General features: G+C 37.5%; 1 non-coding gene across 1 annotated transcript; it reads left to right on the top strand.

Moving 5' to 3' along the window:
* The first annotated feature begins 241 nt into the window (after positions 1-241).
* Positions 242-344, top strand: LOC125996783 (U6 spliceosomal RNA). Its single transcript, XR_007491462.1, has one exon. It is a non-coding gene; the product is annotated as a U6 spliceosomal RNA (small nuclear RNA).
* Positions 345-9,263: the final 8,919 nt, after the last annotated feature.

Below are 9,263 nucleotides of genomic sequence, written 5' to 3'. Positions count from 1 at the left end.
GGTAACAATTATTTTGTTTTATTGCTCAGGACTTCTCAGACATAGTACTGAAAGTTCAATATCAGAGAATCCCAGGAATAAACTGAGCTGGTTGTCAACCTGTCTTACTCACTGATTCTTTAAAGGCCCTGTCTACATGTTCGTTCACATTATTTTTCTGTATTAGCATGTTAGCTCAGTGTTAGCTACTTATACAACCAATGTATCTTGAATGAATGCACAGACATGAGAAATGTTTTAGGAGCTCACTTCAGCAGCACATATACTAAAATTGGAATGAAACAGAGAAGAAAAGCATGGCCCCTGTGCAAGAATGACATGCAAATTCGTGAAGCATTCTTTTTAAAAAAATAGATGTTTCAGGGAAGGACTGAGTGATGGAAAATAAAAGATGGGTAACTTAAGAATTGAAATATGCTGCTGATCTTTGTCAGAAAAAAGAAAAGGAATTGTCATAAAAGACTAAGTTCACCTACTACGTCTCCAAATCTTCTAGAAAGCTTTCTAAAAAGATCCCAACACTCGTGTTGAACCAATTGAACAAAATCTCCAGAGAGACAGCCCTGGCAGTATGTTTTTTTAAAAGCTCTCCTGGGTATTCATAAAGTGTAACAAGGTTTTAGAATCATGGCAGGTAAAAACTTAGAGCAGGTAAAAAAAAAAGACTGTAGTGGAAGGAATCTGGAGGGGGAAAAAAAAAAAGAAAAAAGGCAACTAACTATGAAAATAGAAGATGTGGAGAAGTGGGTGTTCGTAACACACTCGTCTAATAACCTCACTTGACTAAGTTTCTTATTTTTTGTGGTTGCTCCTGCTGCCACTTTTGATGCATAATTATCCTCCCAATTATGTGAGTTCTTGGCTAATTTCTAAAGAGGCACAGCTGGGAGGGAGAGAAGTGTTGAGGCAGAAGCATCCTACCATCTAATGGAGATGGTAAATCTGTCTTAAAATAGTTACTGGAGGAAAAAAAAAAGGCATTTAAGGGTAGGTAAGAAAAATACTTAATGCTACCAATTGTGTCAGTATATCCAGGAAATAGAAACTGCTCCTGGCAGGGTGATAAATGCCTGTCTCACATGACCTTCAAAGCCATTGAACTGAAAGGTTACAAACAATACACAACTGACCTGTTGATTTGTATCCTGAGAGTAAGAGCTCCAACCATTGCATTTCCCTTAGTAGAGCATTGCTGCAATAAGGTCTCATTAAAAATAGACATATATATATGTATATATATATATATTGAACCAGGTTCTATATGATCATTTATCACAGACTCTCCCCTAGACATCTATCATAAATAGTGCATCTGCATAAAATTCCCTGCTGAAATTACCTTGTCATCTTTCCTGCTTTCTATTAGAAAGGAGACATATTGGGAGAATACAATGAAAGAGAAATACAAACAGAACAGGCAGAAAAGGCCCTGTCTTTGAATTCTAATTCCAAATTTTAAAAAAATTTAATATTTTTAAAACTATATAAAAATATATTTCTATATACACTATAAAATTTTGAACTATCTCTCACATGATTTTCAATTGTGTTAGCACCTTCTTCCATGCAACATGTCATTATTAGTAAGCAAGAGCCACCCCACATTTATTTTGCATATCTCTGATAATTTCATAATTTGTGATGCTGGAAGCTTATAGAAAATGACAAATAAAAAATTGAATATATGGTGTGGGAAGAGGCCTGAAACTATAGCTTCATGAATATTATGATAAATTTGCTTGAGCACAAAACCATGACGTTTGAGGATGTATATAATATTTATTTTATCCTGGTTATTGTTTAAAATGTCATCCAATTATATACTCATATACATTTCAGCCATACAGAATTGCAAAAATAAAAACGAAAAGATATTTTATTATTCTACTAAAGTTATTGTTTTCAGCACTTAGTATGTGAAATGTACCCCCTTTTTAAGGCATGTTTCAAAATAATTTTCCTATCAGGAACTCCAGCGTATATATTTTTTAAGGGTTCAGATAAGCCCATATTTGCTGACAGCACTTTCCAAAGGCTATTGAGCATCAGTGTGTGGTTCCCTATTTTTGTTCCCTTGTTCAGCTTAATATTTAGGTATGCACTGAATTTAGAAATATTATTTTCGCTAGCAACAATACTACCAAAGTAGAAGGAGCAATTCTGGAGTGAGACATGGGTTTTAATTCTGCTCAACTACAAAATAACTCTATCACTTACTTCTTACTTAACAATATTGTCTCTGCATTCTACATTTCAAAAGTCAGAATGAGGATTAGCTAAAGGGATAGTTGCAAGAGTAGTGGGGTGGTTGGTGCAATGCAAATCAGCTATTTTGCGCTGAGTGATAGTACAGCAGGTAATGAGTGCACTTTCCTTGCACAGGCTGACCCAGGTTCAATTTCAGATTTGAGCCATATCAGGACTGATTCCTGAACATAGAGCTGTTGTGTATGTTAACATTTTATGTGATTATTATGTTACTGACCTTACCCTGATCGGTGATTGTGCCCTACCCTAGGGTGTGACCTGGCATTCTGCCCCCACCCTAGGGTGGTACCTGATTCTGCTTCCACCATTGGGTGGTATCTGATCCCACAATTGGGTGGTACCTGATTCTGGGGGATAAAAACAAGGGTCTGTGGAAGGCAAGGGGCTGTTTGGCTGGAATTGATGCTGAGGCTTTGGGATTCAGTCTTGTCCACCGAATAAAGCTAATTTTTTTCACAAGCCTGACCGTCTGCTAACTGTTTACCCGCTGCTTCACTTCAGAACCGCCGGCTGAACAGGGTGGCAGACGCGTGCTCCGAGCTGGAGGGGAAAAACCTCATCCTCCATCCCTCCATCAGTCAACCTCTTCAGGAGCTGGCTTGCAACATAGAGCCATGAATAATCCCTAAGCACTGCTAACTATAGCTCCCAAATAAATAAAATCACCTGTTCATCATTAAGGTGAAAAATCTATCACCTCCATTTCAAAGTTATCATTATCACTTTCCAATGACATTGTGGCCAAAGAAAAGATAGGTAGCAACCTTGAGTGTAATTCTCACTGCTGATATCCAGTTTCACAGAGGCTTCTTCATGGAAGAGTTTGCATGTTGAATGGGAAATTTATGGAGTAAGTTTATCTTTCAAACATTATTTTCCAAGTAGCCTTCACATATATTCATTTCATACTCCCCATTAGAAAAGATACAGGTCACCCATCAGTTCAATGCTTTAACTTACGTCTAATCTGATAAGGAGCTGTCATTTGTATTTCTCAGATAGATGAACCAAGGGACCACAAGCATAGAAAATCATTCCTGGAGAGATTGTGAGACTCAGGAACTGACTACAGAGTGCATATTCCCCCCATGGCTTTGGCCCTCATCTTACTTGAGCACATATAGGTTCTAATCACTCAATGGACTAGGCCCAAGTATCTATTTCATTTCTTTTCTTTTAATTTTATCCATTCCTCTAGCATCCTCATTTTTTACAGAAGAATTAAATTTAATTAACCAGTGTGGAAAAAAATAATCATGAGTCCTCAGACTCATTCTGGGGGAGTGAACTTAAAACTCTGTCCTCATACAAGTATACCTAGATATCTTTGTAGTGTTTCAAAGAAATTATTGATTATACAAATGTTAAAGATATGTTCAGAAGTTGTATTTAACTTGGTCCTATCTATATTCCTCTCATTTGAAAATTAACTCAACTTGACAAAATAGCCAGCCTACTTTTAAGATTCTATAATTCCAATATTAAGGATAACAATAATTACATAACATGTTTTTAATAGAACAGCAGTTATAAAACATCATTTATAAAATAAAATAGTACATTCTAGGGGCCAGAGAGATAGCATGGAGGTAGGGGTTTGCCTTGTATGCAGAAAGATGATGGTTAGAATCCCGGCATCCCATATGGTCCCCCCAGCCTGCCAGGAGCGATTTCTGAGCATAGATCCATGAGTAATCCATGAGTGTTGCCAGTGTGACCCCCCCAAATAGTACATTTTATTATTTGATAGTTGTTTCAAAAATAATTGTTTCAAAATTGTGCTTTGCTTAAGAATTGGAGCAATAGTTCAAGCTGAGTGTGTCTTACCTGTATTAGGCCCATATTTAATCCCCAGTATCACATAGTTTCATTTTGGAAATCACCTCAAGATTTAAAGCCTGGAGTTTTCCCTTGCTCCCCACAAACAAATGAATCCCAAAACATTTGCTTAAATAATAATCGATAGGGCCAAAATGATAATACAGCAGGTAGGTCACTTTCCTATCATGTGCCCACCTTGATAGTTCTGGCTAAACAGATTATTGTATGGAAAGTAAGCTATTGTAACTGAGTATTCTGAAAAGTTTCTAGAATTTAGGGCTCTGAATATCAGATTTTCAGATACCGAGTACTGTCTTATTGGAAGGGCCACCTGCTCATTACAGGTCAGGTCATGGTTTGTATCCAAGTCTTTCATCTTTGTGTGAGCTGTTATGATCTGAGCAATTTGTGTTAATCTCCCTTGACTGGAATCTGATTTATTCCTTATAACAATAACTACTTCCATCCATCACACACTTGACTATTGCAACTGAACATTGGGAGATAATAAAAATTGCTTCTCAGTGCTGGACTGATACTACAGTGGACAGAGCATTTGCCTTGCTCTTGGCTTACATAGTCTGATCCTTGGCACCCTGTAGCCTTGCAAGAGTAATTTCTGAATGCAGAGCCAGTGGAAGCTCTCCTGAGCACCATTGGGTGTAACCCCCCAAAAAAGAAAAAAAAATTTGCTTCTCTCCAACACCTACCATAAAGAGTGGCTTATATTTTTGCACACATGCCTTCTTTTTTTATAATTATCTTTATTTAAACACCGTGGTTAGAAATACGATTATAGTTGTATGATTACAGTCATGTAAAGAATACCCCCCTTCACCAGTGCAACATTTCCACCACCAATTTCCCAGATCTCCCTCCTCCCCCCACCCCACACCTGTACTCGAGACAGGCTTTCTACTTCCCTCATTGATTCACATTGTTATGATAGTTTTCAGTGTAGTCATCTCTCCAACTGCACTCATCACTCTGTGATGAGCTTCATGTCATGAGCTGCACCTACCAGCCCTCATCTCTCCTGTCTTTGAGTTACTGTTAAAAATGTCTTTTATTTTTCTTAAAACCCATAGATGAATGAAACCATTCTGTGTCTTTCTCTCTCCCTATGACTTACTTCACTCAGCATAATAGATTCCATGTGCATCCACACCCATGCCTTCTAATGGATCATCCAATTGTGCCTACTTATAAAAGGCTCATAGTTGAGGCAGTTGAGATGTGAGTGGTGGAAAACTTGAGGTCAAATCCCTTTAAAGAGGGCCTGATTTTACTATTTGGTCTGGGTTTGCTGTCCTGATGTTGTATCAATGTGCTTCTTATACTTACTTCTACTTGTTTCTACTTACCTCTAGGGAGAATCAGCAGCTTCGAGTGCTGTAATTGTTTATATTTAGTTGTAATTCAATCTCTTTAAAATCTAGTTTAACAATGTAAGCAAGATAGACACAAATGAGAGAAAACATAATTACATTTCTCATCACTCCATTTGCACAAATTGAAGAGTACTCCTGGAAAATAACATTTGTCTCCCTCTCCTAACCCCCCAATTTTGTGTGGAGGTCTTGCACTAGGTTTGCTAGAAATGAAGGAAATAGAAGAGATTTGGGGAAGAGAGAATTCAACGCTTTCACATATATTACATGGAAGTACCCACTACACAAAGAACAGAGCAAAATGAAGTCTCCTGTTGAAAGATACTTTCATCTCACATTTGACCCACTTAGAAAGCAGTTCCATGTAGATAGGACACTTTTCTCCTACTGTAAAAAATGACTATCATGCCTTCAAGGACTAATCTTTTTATAGTTTTTATGGATTTCTCATTGATTTACAAGGCCATAAAGTTATGGGAGGTTTTATTTAGTCTGGAAGTTGAGCTGTTTCTTGCCACAATTCCACATATGAAATTATCATTTGATAATTTTTTTCTCTTCTTGACTTATTTCACTCAGCAAAACCATCTCAGGTTTCAACCTTCTTGCCTTCAAAGACACAATTGCATTTTTTAAATTGAGATATGTAGGCCATAATATAGATTTTAGCTTCCTTCTCCTGTCATCCATTGATGGACATGTAAGGGTATACATTTTTCACATTTGTGAATAATTCTGCCATCAATAGAAGAGCTACACTTGAGTTCATTTTCATTTTTTACAAGAGTACACCTTTTTAAAAATTGCTAAGGTATTCATCCAATGAATCCAATGGTATTCATATAGTATTTAGCTATAGGAATATATATATATATATATATATATATATATATATATATTCCATCACAGGGAACAGATTCAAATGAATCAGTCAGTCTCATAGTATTTCAGCCCTTTTCCTAACTCACATTTTTTTGAATGTGAGGGTGTGAGGTAGGAATTTTTTGTAAAGTCACTTTTTATAGGAGGGTGGGAAGTGAAATTTAAAATATGTAGACCTGTGTAACTCTTTGGAGTAGTCACAGAAATACTCCTCAAGTTTTTGTAAGCAATAATACCTCAACCTCATAAGGAGCACCTCAACGGTGAGAGGATGAACACAAAGGAGTTGGACTAGCTGAAGGCAGCAGAGACTAATTCTGGATCCTCTACTAAGAACTGAGAAGACGATCTGGAAGGGGAGGTGTGAGAAGAGATTCACTGTAAGAATCATGCTCATTGTGAATTGTTGAGTCTGAAATCTATAAAACAGGTCATTGTGAAGGCAAGTTTGGCCTGTCAGACAGAAATAAGAGTCGTGAGAGAAACTGTTCTTGCTGCAGGAATGTATGTTCCTTCCATTTCTGCCTTGAAAGTTTTTCCGAGAGAGAACCAGGACCGCTTAGTGGCCTAGATGCCACTCCTTCATTGTCCCCCAATTTGAAATTCTCATCCTATCTACTAAGGATCTTCACAGCTACTACACCTAATATTTAATGAAACTACATGCCTCTTCAGAAGAAACATCTAAAGCCATTAAAACCATCACAATGAGTGTCTGTTCTCAAGCTTTGTGAGACTTGTTCCCTGTAAAGTTTCTCTCTCTCTCAGTGTCTCTCAGAAACAACTCCCACCCCAATTTTCAGTCTCACTTAGAAACTCCATTTTATATTCTGCTCCTTCAGAATGACAGTGCTGATTTCTTGAGACCATGCTTTTTCTTAAGCAAAGGCACACACCTTTGGAGACTTGTTTTGAAAAGAATTGTTTTGAAAAGAAATACTCTATCCAATGGTATTCATATAGTATTTAGCTATAGGGATATATATATATATATAATGTTGATATATATCAACATAATATTGCAGGAATGCGAGGGTGTTGCAGAGGTTGCCAGAGAAAGCAAGATACAATGGCCAACAAATCAACTGGATTCTTTCAAAAGTTTAAAAATTTGTGACAGCTTCTACGCTTTGAATGCCAGTATGTAGCATGTCAGTAAAAAGTGTGATAAGAGTAGTGGCTGAGTTGGAAAAAATACCTGCAAGTTATACACCTGACAAGGAACCAATATCTAGCAGACATAAAAGAGCTCTCCACACTGGAGTGTCATAAATATTTTCAATAGGATATCAATAGAAATTCCCACTAGCAAAACTGCAGAGGATGTGCAATTTGGCAACGAACTCGTAAACAGATATTGACTGGCACAAGCCATTACAGAAATATAAATCAATGAAGACCATGGGGAGATCAGGTTGCACGTTCATAATGGTTAACTTTTTAATATAAAAATGAATAAATAGAAAATAGCGGGTTATCCAGGGGCAAGGAGAAAAAAGAAGAGGCTGGAATACATGTCTAGTATGTGAAGCCCCAAGTTGATTCCCACAACTACATAGGAAGGAGGTTCCTGAGCACCACTAATCCTGAGCAACACCGTTGCCAGGCAGGCCTAGTAAAATTGCATTGCCCTAAGTGGCCCTAAAGTTTCCCAAAGACAATTCAGAAAGCCTCCATGTACACAGAGGCTCACAGGAAGAGCTCCAGTTAAATCCTTGCAGTTGATACCACCCCACCAGCATCATGAGGAATAGCTCTAACAGCTATAGCTCCCTCAAACACTATTGAATATGACCTTGGTGGCCCCCAAGAGCCATCAGACTTAAATGGCACAAATGAGGATGAGCCTTAGACCTTGATACTTGCTTAGCCAAGTGAGCATCACAAAGTGTGACTTGTGCTCTATCTATAGAAGCTTCTGTGGCAAAAGCATAAAAATCACAAGTCAAAATAGTGAAGACTCATCAAGTTATGGCCAGACTGAGGGTGCTTTTTTTGGGGGGTGGGGGGAAATGAACTGACGGATCATCAGTAGCTTGGCATATGTTGACGTGTGGATCATCATTAGTACCTATGAGTGGTTCTGAGCAGTATATTTCGTTTTGGTTTTTCTCAGTCCTTGATGGAAGAGTGGAAGGGATAAAAGTTGACCAAGCAAAGAGCCCTGAGTCATCAAAATGGTACTTTATTTTCTGTTGTTGGCTGTTAATTGTTTGGATTATTTATATCTCTGATACAGATATGATCAACAAAAAAAGAAAATGCTATCTATGTAATTAAAAAGGAAAGCCCAGATATATTTTAAAAAAAGGAAAAATACCCTGAAATATCAAAGTAGGGCACCAAGTAATCACAGGAAGAGACTCAGAATTTTATTGCTGGTTAGGGAAATGCAAATGATCCCCCAAAGAAAATAGATTATACATGTACAGAAGCTGTAAACTGTTGTTGCATCTCTTAGTGAAGATGGAAGAAATAAAAAATTCTTACACAAAGAGATGCCTGCCAGTGGCGGAATTTCTGAAGACACAACACAAATGGAAAGTTCATTCAGTGGATGCACTTCCTACACATTGTGGAGCAGGGACATTTTAAAAAGAAAATTGGGCAAACAAGCAAAAAAAAAAAAAAAGAAAAATAGAAAAAAATCTCAAACCCTCACCTATCATGTAACTCCATTAGTAGAAATTCTCGCTCTGAAGTACCATCTGCATTTTCTCATAATGCCATTCTATAGTGATTGTTATTTTCAGGCTGTATTTAACAACAAAATACCCAGGGACCAAGGAGAAATGTCCAAAATGTTCCAATGCATGTTTTTTTGTGCATAAGACCTCGATTTCAGCCCCTGGCACCATATACTTTCTCTCATTCCAGCACTGTGGAACGTCTTAGTACAAC

This window comes from Suncus etruscus, chromosome 18, assembly GCF_024139225.1.
Source record: "Suncus etruscus isolate mSunEtr1 chromosome 18, mSunEtr1.pri.cur, whole genome shotgun sequence".
Taxonomy (NCBI): Eukaryota; Metazoa; Chordata; class Mammalia; order Eulipotyphla; family Soricidae; genus Suncus; species Suncus etruscus.
This window is presented reverse-complemented; position numbering and strand designations above follow the sequence as displayed.